The sequence below is a fragment of the Vitis riparia genome, chromosome 12 (assembly GCF_004353265.1).
Source record: "Vitis riparia cultivar Riparia Gloire de Montpellier isolate 1030 chromosome 12, EGFV_Vit.rip_1.0, whole genome shotgun sequence".
In the NCBI taxonomy this organism is placed as follows: domain Eukaryota; kingdom Viridiplantae; phylum Streptophyta; class Magnoliopsida; order Vitales; family Vitaceae; genus Vitis; species Vitis riparia.
Window position 1 is genome coordinate 6,567,302 of NC_048442.1, and position 14,508 is coordinate 6,581,809.

The 14,508-nt window shown below is 42.5% G+C and overlaps 1 protein-coding gene across 1 annotated transcript in view; it reads right to left on the minus strand.

The window, feature by feature from the left end:
- The window catches only part of LOC117926644, a 37,240-nt gene that overhangs the window by 17,405 nt on the left and 5,327 nt on the right, over window positions 1-14,508 (minus strand).

The window sequence follows — 14,508 nt, forward strand, 5'->3', positions numbered from 1 at the left end:
CTAGGAAAATCCCACTTTTTGTCTTATTCCATACCACCCTATCCTCCCATTCTGTGCTAACCCTCTTCCCTTGAATTGTCATGAGCAACCATTCCACCAAAACCACCTCCCAATCATTGAAAGCCCTAGAAAAACGAGAACCCCAACTCCCCCCCTCAACAGAAGGGTCCCAAACCTCCAACACCCACTCCTCTTTCAAAACCGCCAAAGCAAACAAAGAGGGGAAAGAGTTGCAAAAAGTCTCAGCACCACACCATGAATCCTTCCAAAATCTAACTCTTCTACCATTACCCACGGAAAACACAATGTTGTTGCTCAACAAAGAACCTTCCTTCCTAATCTCCTTCCATAACCCCACTCCAAATCCCTCTCTTCCTTCACAGGTATACCACCCCCCTTCTTCCACCCCATACTTCCTACTAATAACCTGTTTCCAAAGAGCTTCCCTTTCTACCATTAAGCGCCAACTCCATTTACCCAAAAGGGCTCTATTAAGTGTAGAAAGGCATCCAACACCCAAACCACCCTTACTTTTATCCGAGCATACAACCGCCCATTTAGCAAAATGAGTCTTCCACTCCAAAGCCCCCCCACCCCAAAGGAAATCCCTTTGGATTTACTCAAATCTCAATCTAACCGATCTAGGCATACACAGAATAGACATATAGTAAATAGGCATGCTGGACAAAGTGTTTTGAATGAGAGTGAGTCTCCCTCCTTTAGATATATATCGTCTCTTCCACATAGCTAATCTCCTCCGAAACCTCTCCTCCACCCCGTCCCAAGTGGCTAATTTGTGTGGGGCACCCAAAGGGAGCCCTAAGTACGAGGAAGGAAGCGTCCCCACCTTACACCCAAGCTCAAGGGTCAGCTCCTCCAAACTGTCCACCCTCCCCACTGGTAGGATCTCACTTTTGTCCAAATTAATTCTTAAACCAGAGATGGCTTCAAACCACATTAACACCCAACTTAGGTGAGTCAGTTGTTCCTCAAAGGCTTCACAAAAAATCAGCATATCATCAGCATGCAGTAGATGGGTGAGTTGAACTCCCTCACCACCCCTCCTTTTAACCCTGCAACCTGTCAAATAGCCCCCACTAACTGCTCTCTTAATCAAATAGGATAAGGCTTCCATTCCTATCACAAAAAGATAGGGCGAAAGAGGGTTCCCTTGTCTCAACCCCCTTGAGCTGTTGAAAAATCCTGTCAGCGTGTCATTAACCAAAACAGAGAAAGTTCTTATAGAAATACACCACTTAACCCATCCTACCCATTTCTCTCCGAACCCCATTTTCTGCAACACCTGGAGCAGGAAATCCCATTTTAGGTGGTCATAAGCCTTTTCTAAGTCAAGCTTGCACAACACCTCACACTCATTGCTTTTCAGTAGAGAATCTATAGCCTCATTAGCAATTAACACTACATCCAGAATTTGCCTCCTCTCAACAAAAGCATTTTGAGACGAGGATACCACCTTACCCACCACTTTCTTCAACCTATTAGCTAACACCTTTGCTAGCAACTTGCACAGCCCTCCCACCAAACTGATAGGTCTGAAATCTCTCAGGTCCTCAACACCACCCTTTTTTGGAACCAAAACCAAAGAAGTAGAATTCAGACTTCTAACAAACCTCGTGAAATTCTCGGAAAAAACCCATCACCTCCTCCTTCACAAATTCCCAACTAGACTGCCAGAAAGCTAGGGAATAACCATTCGACCACAAAGCTTTGTTCCCGCTTAGATCAAAGAGAGTAAAGACTACCTCTTCATCAGAGAAAGCCTCCTCTAGCCTAGCTGCCTCTTCCCCTACTAATCTCTTGAATACCAGTCCATCCAAGCTTGGACACCAGTCATCAGAATCTGACAATAGGTGTTGGAAAGCACTAACAACACCCCCCTATATTTCATGCTCCTCACCTAACCATGTTCCGTTAATTTTAATCTTGGTCAGGTTACTCCTTCTATGAAAATTCGCCATCCTGTGGAAAAAACCCGTATTCCTATCACCTTCCTTCAGCCACACTTCTTTAGATTTTTGCCTCCATGAGGACCCATTTCTTCAATTCCTCTCTTGCCTCCTTCCTGGCCTCCACCTCCTCCACAAATAAGGCACTAGACCTCTCCTAATTATCCCATAAATTCACTAATTGTAACGCCAAGCTCTTGTTAACCTCCACCTTCCCAAACACCTCCTTATTCCAGGTTTTCAAATTACTCTTTACGGCCTTCAACTTTGCTACTAGAATGAAACTGCAAGAGCCCTTGAAATTAAACCCTTGCCACCAGCCTTTCAACAGATCCTTAAACCCCTCCTTCAACCACATATTCTCAAAACCAAAAGGAATAGGGTCTCTCCTCATCCCTCCCTCATCTAGTAGAATAGGGTAGTGATCAGGCACTAGTCTAGAAAGAGTGCTTTGCACCACCCCACTAAATTGACTCTCCTAATCCTCAAACACCAAAAAGCGATCCAATCTTGACATTGTTTGCCCATTTAGCCCACCATTCCAAGTAAACGAACCCCCCTGTAAGAGAAGGTCTCTCAATGCCAACTCATCAATCACCTTCAAGAATCTTCTTAATGCCTTCATTGCCAATTGCAAAGTTTTTTTCTTTCAACCTGAAAACTCTCATGTTTGCCTTATTTTCCTTGGCCTTCATCACCCATAATTTTTTCTCTCTCTTTTCCCTCACAACATCATCATGTCTGATGCAACTAAGGTGCCTAACACATCCGATATTCAAGTGACAAAGACACCAAGCATAGTTTCAGTCGAAGATTTGCAAAATATCCAACTAAGTTATCGGTTGAATGGAAAAAACTACTTGAAGAGGTCTCAATTTGTTCAAACCTTTCTAAAAGGGAAGGGCAAATTGAGTCATATGCTTGGAAAGGGCACAAAACTTGGGGATCTGAAGTTTAACACCTAGGATGAAGATGATTTTATGGTAATGTCCTGGCTATGGAATTCGATGATGCTTGAAGTAAGTGATACCTATATAGTGAACTCTTGTATGGTGAATTCAAATCGAATTATTGTAATAAAACCACTATAGTGTTGTTTTCAGGTAGTCACAGTGAGATTTCTTAGCTTTGTATAGTGAATTGTTGTCTTCAACTCAAATATACGAGCAACATTTCCTTTCTTGGAATATGTCAGAGTTATCGCATCCCAAACTTCTTTTCCAGTAGAAAGGAATAGGAAACGTTAGTGATCTCAGATTGCACAAAGTTGATTAACCATGAAATGACCTAAAAATTTTCAGCTTCCCATTATTTGAAAAAGAGATCTGAGATTTTTGGTTCTTTAATGGTACCATGCAATTACATCATCTTCCCTCTACTCATAAGGAAAAAAAAAAAAAAAGTACAGCTTGTGACCACCCAAGAAATCCTACCATTCAGTTTGTCAAAAGTAATATGTAGGATTAGATTATCATGATGGGTGATGGATCCATACGCTGCTGAGTTGTTTCAGTAGGAGGTTTTTTAGAAATTTCTTTTTTTTTTTTTATAGGTAAAAGCAATTGTATTAAAAGCGCCTAAAATGCACCTAAAACATACACGATGTATACAAAGCCAAAAAAAAGGGAGGGATTCAAAAAAAACAACACCCTCGCCTCACTTACAGCCCAGCTAATCAATAAAATCAAATAAAGGCAAAGTGCTAGACCATAAATGCACCCTGACCCACTCCAAAAACATGTACATGAAGGAACGTAAAATAGCATGGTCTGTCAAGTCTGAATCTTCAAAGGCTCTTTGATTTCTCTCCTTCCAAAGGGTCCAAAATAAGCATAAAGGAGCTACTCTCCACGCCTTCTTTCTTTTCTTCCCAACAAAGGATCCCTACCAGCTAAGAAGGGCATCCTTTATTGAGAAAGGCATTACCCATTGGACATTAAAAAGAGCAAGGATAAGGTGCCACAAAAAGGTCGCCTTTGGACAGTGGAGAAGGATATGGTTTGCTGACTCCTCTTCACCTTTACACAAATAACATTTGCTTGGACGACACCAACCCCTCCTTTTTAGTTGATCTAGAGTTAAAAAAAATTTCTCAAACTGATTTCCAAGCAAAAAACCACGCAATACCTAAAGGGAAGCCTCTTGGAGAGCACCCTACTAGGGAGGAGTAAAAGGACTTCACCGTAAAGGTACCTCCCTTTGTTAACCACCAAGCCATGACATCCTCAACACCACTTCTAATCACTTGTCCTTGCAACCTAATAAGTAACTCTTCCACCTCTCCCAATTCCCAATCATTTATCTGTCTTATGAACACCCAGTTCCAACAACCCCTTTCCCAACCTACTCCCACATCTAGTTTACCTAAGCTTCTCGATCAATGGCAATTGAAAACAACACTAGGAAAGCCACTGCCAAAGGATCCTCCTCATACCACCTATCTTTCCAAAACCTCACCCTCCTACCATTTCCTACCCTAAAACCAACCCTATTATTGAATTCCTCCCACCCATTTCAGTTTGCCTTCCAAAGACTCATCCTATAACCTTCCCTCAAAACTCTAGAACACCATCCTCCTTCTTCCTCTCCATACTTCCCTACAATCACCAACTTCCACATAGCCTCATTCTCATAAGCAAATCTGTAGCTCCATTTTCCAAGGAGGGCTTTATTCAAAGTGGACAACTTTCTAATCCTCAAACCTCCATCCTTTTTATCCAAGCCAATTAATGACCAATTCATTAAACAGGGCCTTCTTTGGAGCTCTCCTTCCCCCCAAAGGAAATCTCTTTGAAGTTTTTCCAATCTAAAGCTCACCTTACGTGGGATTACAAATAAAGACATCTAGTAGATTGGTAGGCTAGATAAAGTGCTCTTAATTAAAGTCAATCTCCCTCTTTTCGATAAATACTATCTTTTCCTCAAGTCTTTTCTGAAATCTTTCCTCTACTACATCCCAAACTGGTATAGACTTGAAAGAAGTACCCAAAGGTAGGCCCAAATAAGTAGAAAGGAGAGAGCCCACTTTACACCCCACCACCCCAACCGACTCTTCTGCATTAGAAACCTTAACTTACTCTTATCCAAATTAATTTTTAAGACCAGAAATAGCCTCAAACCACATGAAAGCCCAACTCAAAGCCTCCAAATGCTCCTTATCCAAATCACAAAAAATCAATGTATTGTCAACAAAAAGAAGATGGGATACTACCATACCATACCCTCTCCTCCTCTCCCATTGGCCAAGAAACCCTTAATGAAGCCTCCTTCCATAGCCCTCTCCAATATACTAGAAAGTGCTTCCATTGCTAAAATAAAGAGAAAAGAGGAAAGAGGATCTCCCTGTCTTAGGCCTCTAGAACTTTAAAAGAAACCTGTAGGGGTCCCATTAATCAAAACTAAAAACCGAGTTGAGGATATGCACCACTTCATCCACCTTACCTATTTTGCCCTAAAGCCCATTTTTTCAATGACTGCTAATAAGAATCCCTAGTTCACATGGTCATAGGCCTTTTCGATATCCATTTTGCAGATGACCCTCCTTTCTCAGCTTTTCAACCTTGAGTCTAGCACCTCATTTGCTATAAGGACTACATCCAAGATTTGTCTTCCCACCACAAAAGCATGTTGGGAGTTTGAAATCACTCTCCCAACAACTCTTTTTAGCCTATTAGCCAAAATGCTAGCTGGAATCTTATAGAGGCTCCCCACCAAACTGATGGAAAGTCCCTCAAATCCTCTACACCCCCTTTCTTAGGAATGAGCACAATAAAAGTGGCATTAAGGCTTCTCTCGAAGTGACCTAGATCATGAAACTAAACAAAGAAATAACTTCATTTTTTACAATATCCCAACAAGATTGCCAAAAGGCTAAAGAAAAACCATTCAGACCAGGAGCTTTGTCTCCACTCAAGCTAGCAAGAACCGCAAATAGGCAGAAAAAAAAAAAAAGAAGGAATAAAAAGGTGATGAAAGGAACAGTGGCAATGAAGGTCAAAAAAATTGCTAGGAAAGGATTAGAATATTCTTCCAAGCTCTCATATGGTGAGACTATATGAGTGGAAGAAAGGAAGACAGAAGAAACTGATTCCTCACTTATTTAGATCAGAAAAGTTTGACAGGGTATAAATACATAATCTGTACAGCTATTAGAGGAAAGAAAAAGTCTAATATACAACTATTCAATCCTATAATGACTTCATGATCTACTCTCTAGCAAATATATACAAAACATTGACTAAACCAGATTCTATGAATCTGGACAGCTTCTATAAATCTAGACAAATTCCATGAATTCTATGTTGCTCCTGATAACATAAGCAGTATAGTTTTCTTGTTCTCTGCAGCTTTTCCTTTACCTTACTTGGTCTTCTTCAATTCAATTTCAATTTCAATTTCTATTTCATCTAGTGTTGTCTAAAGCAAAAGGTGATGTTGAGACAATAAGAATCCTTTTAGCCTAAGGCGAAAGGCAAAAAACAAGGCTATCTCCTAACTGTGGGAAGGTGATAGGATTTCCCCTCACCTTGACCTGAGAGGTTTAGACACTTGTAAAGGCCATTGACACCAGGAAGATGTCAATGGAAGGTCCAAAATCCAGAAAACTATGGAAAACACGACCATTAGGGGCTGTGTAGCTAAAGAAGCTACTCAGAAGTGAATTACATGGTGAATACCAATGGATCCTAAGTCTTGACTTTTTTTTGTTGATTGGAGTTTCTTAATCTTCATTTTTCTTTATTGTTAGTTTGATATACCCCACCTTCTCTAACCAAATTGAAAATAGAATTTGCTTTGCTGACCTTAAACTACACATCACTCTACCTTCTCCATTCTTAGATTTCACTAGATCATAACAATCCCCAAGGTGTGATTCCTAACTAAGCCCAGATCCTACAAATCTTAAATAATCCTTGTGCTTTAGAATTTGACCAACCTTACAAAGCCAAGTTGCAAGCATTTCATATGATATCAAACTCTTTATTCCAGTAGTTCTAGAGTTGGAACCTATCTATCTTGTCCCTCCATGTGTAGCTTAGACCATACACAATGAAGTAGCTTGATATACATTTTCATTTAATTCCCTAATAACGAAAACTTCTAGGATATCTAATAGTTTCACAAAACAAGTGAGGCGCTTGTAGGGTAACTAAAGTTAAGCTTGTTCACACCAGTAATTATTTTTTTTTTTTTTATAGACAAAGGCAGATTGAATTAAGAAGACGCCAAAAGAGGGGGCACACCCAACGTACACAGGCAGTATACAAAAAGAGGTTCACCAAGCTTTGGTTTGACAACTCTTCATCTTGGAACGTTCTTCGGTTTCGCTCTCCCCAAATACACCAAAAAAGACAAATAGGTGTCAATCTCCAAACTACTTTCCTCTTCTTCCCTAGTCCCTTAACTTTCCATTCCAGAAAAAGATTTCTCACTGAACCCGGGTACACCCACACCAGTCCAAAAGATGATAGCAGCAGAGTTCATAACTCCCTTGTCTTACCACAATGAATCAAAACATGGTCCGTCAATTCCTCACTATCTTTACAAAGATTGCACCTATTGACCATGGACTAGTCGTTCTTTCTTAACATGTCTACCATTAAAATTTTTCCCCAAACTGCTTCCCAAGCAAAAAAAACAAGTTCTAAGAGGGGCATACGAATTCCAAATCTCTTTGGTTGGAAATAAAAAGCTATTCTCGACCCTTAAAGACCTATAATACAATTTGACATTACACTTTCCCCTCCCATCATTCTTCCAAACTAAGGAATCATCCCTTTCTTGAACCTTTACCACAGAAATATGTTCCAAAAAACGAGTCATCTCCTCCAATTCCCAATCTTGGAAGGATCTTCTAAAGTGCACCTTGGACTATATTGAGTCATGAGGGAGGGTGGTAGGTGTTGGTTTGCTATGGAGTCGAAGTCTTTCGAGATTTCGGTTGAGGAGATTGGTGGGAAGTTACGTGGTATTATCTTGGAGAAAAGTAGAGGATTCTCCTCATGGATTAGGTTCGGCGAGTTCAGTTTAAGATGCTTGCTGGAGGGGGTGGAAGCATGTTGTAAGGAGGAAAGGTTTAGAATAGGTGCAAAAAGTCAGGTAGAGGAAGGAAGGAGTTTTAGATTGGAGAGACGCTCAAGCGAGGCGAGAAGGTTCATTATCTGCTCCGTTCGTGATGTGGAAGCAAAAAGGTTATGTTTAGTCTTTCCAGAGGGAAGGGAGATCCTAAGGGGTTGGGTTAAGCTAGCGGAAAAACAACGTTCAATTGGTGTTGTTACCCCTGATGAAGCTAAGCGGGGTTATGGCCTTGGTGGAGTTAGAGCTAACAAGAATGGTGAAGAACAGGCTAAGGTAGAGGACGAGAGAAAGACCTTTGTTGAGGTGGCAAAGGCGAAGGCTGGAAGATTAGGAGACTCAGTGTGGCTCCAACTTAGGGGTAGTAACTTGAGAAGTAAGGAGGAGCAACTGGGGTGCAATCTAGTGGGGAGAAGAGGTAGCTTTGGTTCTGGATTTGGCTATGCTAAGGAGATGGGGGGTGCGCTTGTGGAATTTAAAAAAGGGAGTGAGCTTTTCGCATTTGGGCAGTGGGTTTTTTTTGGCAGAATTTGTGGATGCAAAGGAAGCGGAAAGGGTGTTAAGAGGGAGGGTTCAGCACTTTGAGGACAAGGTGTTTTCTCTGGAGAAGTGGGGACCAGAGGCAAGATGTTTTAGGGGCGGGGTTCAAGCTAATCAATATTAGGTGAGGGCAGTGGGCTTGTCATTACACTTTTGGAATCGGGAGGTGTTTAGGAAGTTGGGGGATAGTTGTGGAGGGTTTGTTGTTGTGGACGATGACACAACTAACTTCGTGCAGCTGTAGTGGGCTAGGCTCTTAGTGAGGTCTGAGGGGAAAGACCTCCCTAGAACGTTGCAATTGGTGGTGGGTGCCTCTTGTTTTGCAATCCAATTGTGGTGGGAAGTGCCACCATGGGTGACAACGATGGTGCCGATGCACGAGAAGGAACGACCGAAGGTTAGAGATGAAGGGCAAGTGGATTCACGCACATGGAAAAGTGTGGGGCTGCACAGGCGCAAACACAAGCTGCAAAGGATGGAGCAGTGTGTTTCAGTGGTAAAGTCAGAGTAAGGGAGAAAGGTGTTGACTCTAACTTGCACGTTATGGGTATGGTTGGGATTACAGGGGCAGTTGCAGGAAAAGATGGGAGAGGGAAGGCGCTCGTTGAGGAAAGGCATCCTTTTCCAGATGATGGAGAGGGGTTAAGTAGGGGAAGGAGTGGGCCCAAGGTTTATTGGGTAGGGTTTGACAAGGAGAGGGGTGGCCCGACTTTTGGAGCCTAGGAGCCTATCTCAATGGGCTTAAAGAAGGGTGGGCTTACGACACTTAAGGGCCTTAGGGTGGACCAAAATCTGATGGCCTTGGGGGCTGTTGGGTCTATGGAGGAGGGTCAGCACAGTTCTCCAAACTTAAGTAAAAGGGGTCCAACCCAGGCGACTGATGCTGGAACTTTAAAGGGGCTTAGGGCTCCTGAAGTTAAGGTCTCTGGTTTGGAATGGAGTCTCAACGAGGAGAGTCGCAGAGCTGGGTCGACTGCTCAGGCGTAGGGGATGTTTGTAGCAGATGAGTCACTGCTAGAGGAAGTCGCCAAGTACTCTTCTTCTGAGCCTCGCTCTTCTCTTAGCTTTGGGGGTTGGGGTTCTCCTTCTTCTTCTTCTTTCTCTAAGGGGGACAAAGCGATGGTGTTGTTGATCGGGGCCTTAGGGATCTCGATGGGACGGCCATTGAGGAAGGAGAGGCGGTTGTTGATCCGTTGAGGGTAATATGGGCAGATCGGAGTGAGAGGGGAGCAGCATCCAATTTTTTTTTTTGGGGGGGGGAGCAAAGGCGATGGTTGGAAAAGAGTTTCTAGATAGGGTTCTAGGAAATAGGTTGGAGGAGGATGAGGAGGGTGTTGCGGAGCCTTGGCTGAACAGTAGCTTCGTCACTTTCTGTCGATGCCTAGGAATGCCTTCAAAGGGATTTGAGGGGGAGATCTTGTTGCTTTTGAAAATAATGAAAGAAAGGAAAGAGCTTAAGGGCAATTTGGCTAGGAAGAGAAGAAAAGTCCAGAAAACCTCAAGATCTGAAAGGGAATTGAAAAAAATTAAGTGTTCGGTGAATTACAGTGGTGCAAAGAGGTGTGAGGGGGCACTACAACTTGCTAAATGAAGTCGAAGTCTTATGGTGTAGAGAATGGTGAGGGGAATTTTTTGGTTGCTTTATGAGGTAAAGGATTTTATTGTGGAATGTAAGAGGGGTGAATGACAATGAGAAGAGAAAAGTGATCAAGGCATTAATTAAGTCTCACAAGGTGGATTTAGTATGCTTGCAGGAGATGTCGATAAGGATAGTCCGGAGCCTTGGTGTGGCTACCATGTTTAGAGTAGGGGGTCGTTGATTCAAGGGGGGCCTTTGGTGGTGTGTTGGCGTTTTGGGACAATAGGGTGTTACATTCACTGGAAGTGGAAGTGGGAATGTTTTCAATCTCCTGTCGGTTCAAGAACTGTGAGGATGACTTTTGCTGGAATTTCACAGGGGTCTATGGCCCCACCCTAAAAAAGGAGAGGAAGCTTTTTGGGGTGAGCTAGGTGTTGTCAAAGGGTTGTGGGGAGGTCCTTGGTGTGTGGCAGGCGAATTTAATGTGATTAGGTTTCCTATGGAGTGTAGTAGGGGAGGCAAACTAAACTTTACAATGAGGAGATTCTGTGAGATTATCGAGGATTTAGAGCTAAGGGACCTACCTCTGCAGGGAGGTCCTTACACTTAACGGGGGGCCTAAACAATCAATGTAATTCTAGGCTCGATCAGTTTTTGGTTTTGGAGGACTAGAAAGGTCATTTTACAGGGGTTGTTCAGTGTGTCCTCCTTAAACCGATTTCGGATCATTCTCCAATTTTGCTAGATTGGGAGGGGGGGGGGGAGTGGGGGTGAGGAGAGGCCCAATGCCTTTTAGATTCAAGAACATGTGGTTGAAGGAGGAGGGTTTCAAGGATAAGTTGCAAGCTTGATGGGAGAGTCTCAATTTTAATGGAACTACTAGTTTTGTTTGGGGGCGAAGTTGAAACCCTTGAAGCCATTACTGAGAGAATGGAACAAGAATGTCTTCTTTGGTAAAGTTGAAGTTAATAAGGCTTTGGCTTTGAATCAGGTGGAATTTTGGGACAAAGTAGAGGTTGCTCGGCCACTTGTTGTTCATGAGTTGGAAGCTAGGAGAGGTGCAAATGAAGATTTTAAAAAGTGGGTCCTCCTAGAAGAAATTTCTTGGTGGCATAAATCAAGGGAGTTGTGGCTCAAAGAGGGGAGCAGAAACACTAGATTTTTCCACAAGATGGCTAATGCGCACATGAGGAGTTCGATGGCACGGGTTAAAATCAATGGTGTGTGGTCAACAAAGGAAAATGAGATCAGAGAAGGGGTGGTGAATGAGTTTAAGCTTCTATTGTCTAGTGCAGGAGGGTGGATGCCCAGTATTAGTGGCCTGTCTTTTGCAAGGTTGGAGGCGGTTGATAGGGCAAGGCTAGAGGAGCCTTTTTCTAAGCAGGAGGTTTTCAAGGCTCTTAAGGGCTTTAGTGGGAATAAAGCACCCAAGCCTGATGGTTTTTCAATAGCTTTCTGGCAATCCTCATGGGGGTTTGTGAAGGAGGAGGTTATGGGGTTTTTCAGGGAGTTTAATGATCACAATTGTTTTGTCAAAAGTCTGAACGCAACATTCATAGTCTTGATCCCAAAAAAAGGGGGTACGGAAGATTTAAGGGATTTCAGGCCAATTAGTTTGGTGGGTAGGCTGTACAAGTGGCTAGTGAAAGTGCTAGCCAATAGATTAAAGCTGTTAGTGGGTAAGGTGGTATCCAAGGCCCAAAATGCCTTTGTGAAGGGTAGACAAATCCTGGATGCTGCCCTTGTTGCTAATGGAGTCATAGATTCAATTTTGAAGAGTAATGAGGGGGTGGTGTTGTGCAAGCTTGATATAGAGAAGGCGTATGATCATGTGGACTGGTCCTTCTTGCTGTCAGTTATGAGTATGATGGGTTTTGGGGAGAAATGGCTCCGATGGATGCAGTGGTGCATCTCCACAACTAGTTTTTTCATTTTGGTTAATGGGACTTCCTTAGTATTCTTCCAAAGTTTTAGAGGTTTAAGGCAAGGGGACCCACTCTCACCATACCTGTTTGTGATTGCTATGGAGGCACTTAGTTGCCTTCTAAAGAGAGCTGTAAGTGGGGGTTTTCTGTTAGCCTGTAAGGTGAGGGGTAGAAGTGGTGAAGGGGCTCATGTATCCCACTTATTGTTTGCCGATGACACTTTGGTTTTCAGTGCGGCTACTCAGGATCAGATAAAGTATTTAAGTTGGACTCTAATGTGGTTTGAGGCCATTTCAGGGCTAATAATTAATTTGGATAAAAGCAAGTTAATCCCAGTGGGATGTGTGGAAAATGTGAAGGTTTTGGTTGCAGAACTTGGTTGTAAGTGGGGGTTTTCTGTTAGCCTGTAAGGTGAGGGGTAGAAGTGGTGAAGGGGCTCATGTATCCCACTTATTGTTTGCCGATGACACTTTGGTTTTCAGTGCGGCTACTCAGGATCAGATAAAGTATTTAAGTTGGACTCTAATGTGGTTTGAGGCCATTTCGGGCTATAATTAATTTGGATAAAAGCAAGTTAATCCCAGTGGGATGTGTGGAAAATGTGAAGGTTTGGTGCAGAACTTGGTTGTAAGGTCAGGAGTCTCCCCTCCTCTTATTTGGGACTACCTTTGGGGGCTCTTTTTAAGTTTGTGGCTGCCTAGGATGGAGTGGAGGAGAGGTTTCGAAAGAGATTGGCAATGTGGAAGAGAAAATATATCTCCAAGGAAGGGAGGCTCACTTTGATCCAAAGTACTTTGGCTAACTTGCCCATTTATTTTATGTTTGTGCTTACTTTGCCTAGGACAATCAGATTGAGGTTGGAGCAAATTCAGAGAGATTTTTTGCGGGGTGGTGGGGCTCTTGAGCAGAAACCTCATCTTGTAAGATGGACACTTGTTTGCTTAGATAAAAGAAAAGGGGGTTTGGGGGTGAAGTGTCTTTCTTCTCTTAATAAGGCGCTTTTGTGCAAAAGGAGTTGGAGGTTTGCAAATAAGAGAGGGGCCTTGTGGAATCAAGTGATTAGGGGAAAGTATGGGGAGGAGCAAGGCGGTTGGTGCTCCAAGGAAATGAGGGGTGGATATGGCGTGGGGTTGTGGAAAGCAATTAGGAAGGAGTGGCATGTTTTAAGTAGTAGAATCTCCTTTATGGTGGGCAGTGGTCAGAGGATGAGATTTTGGAAGGATAGATGGTATGGAGATTCACCTTTTTGTGTCGCTTTTCCTACTTTGTTTGCTTTAGCTACGTTCAAGGGCGCCTGGGTAAAAGATGTGTGGAGTTTCACCGAGGGAGGGGGGAGCTAGAGCCTGCATTTCTCTAGACCTTTCAATGATTGGAAGATGGATGAGGTGCACAGTTTTTTATTGAGTCTTAATGGGAAGAGTGTTCGGTAGGATGTGGAAGATAGGGTGCTTTGGATAGAGACTAAATGTGGAAAGTTCTCAGTTAAATCTCTCTACAAAGCCCTAGAATCTGGACCATCAGCCTCTTTCCCATCAAATGTCATTTGGAATTCATGTGTGCAGCCCAAAGTGAGTTTTTTTACGTGGGAAGCAACTTGGGGGAAGGCCCTTACTTTGGACCAACTTCAGAAAAGATGATGGCCTTTAGCAAATAGATGCTACCTTTGCCAAATGCATGAGGAATCGATAGATCATATCCTCTTTCACTGTGCCAAGGCAAGGACTCTTTGGGGGTTATTTTTCACTCTCTTCAGGGTGCAGTGGGTGCTGCCATCCTCTGTTAAAATGACACTCTTAGGTTGGAACGGGTCTTTTGTGGAAAAAAAGAGAAAGAAAGTTTGGAGAGCAGGCCCTTTATGCATTTTTTAGACAGTTTGAAAGGCAAAAAACAAAATTGTATTTGAAGATGATGTGTTGTCCATTCAAAGACTTAAGAGTTCTTTTATTTATTTTCTTTGGTTGGAGATGAAATTGTTCATAAAATATGGTCTTCCGTCTTTAGTAGGTTTCCTTGATTGGGTTGGTTCTTGTTGAGGGTGGTTTTTTTTGGGCCCCTCCGCTTTCCAAGGTTTTTTTTTGTTCCAGCTGGGGAGGGGGGTGTTCCTTTGTTGTATCTTTTTGAGTTGTTATTTTAGCGTCTCTTTTCAATACAATTTCTTCTCTTTTACTTATCAAAAAATCTTCTAAAGTGCGCCAGTAATTATAGTTATCCAACAAGTTTCTGATTTTGTTTCAGACACCTTTGAATTTTCTAAGCTGTGCTCTTATATATAATATTAAACAAAATGTTTAGTTACATAGTTCCCATGAAAAAATTTTATCATATGAATATGTGCCCATGTCTAAATATATGTAACAACCCAAAAATCATTAAAAGCATCATACTACTCATGTTCATCAATAACTCCATGAACTTCATATGA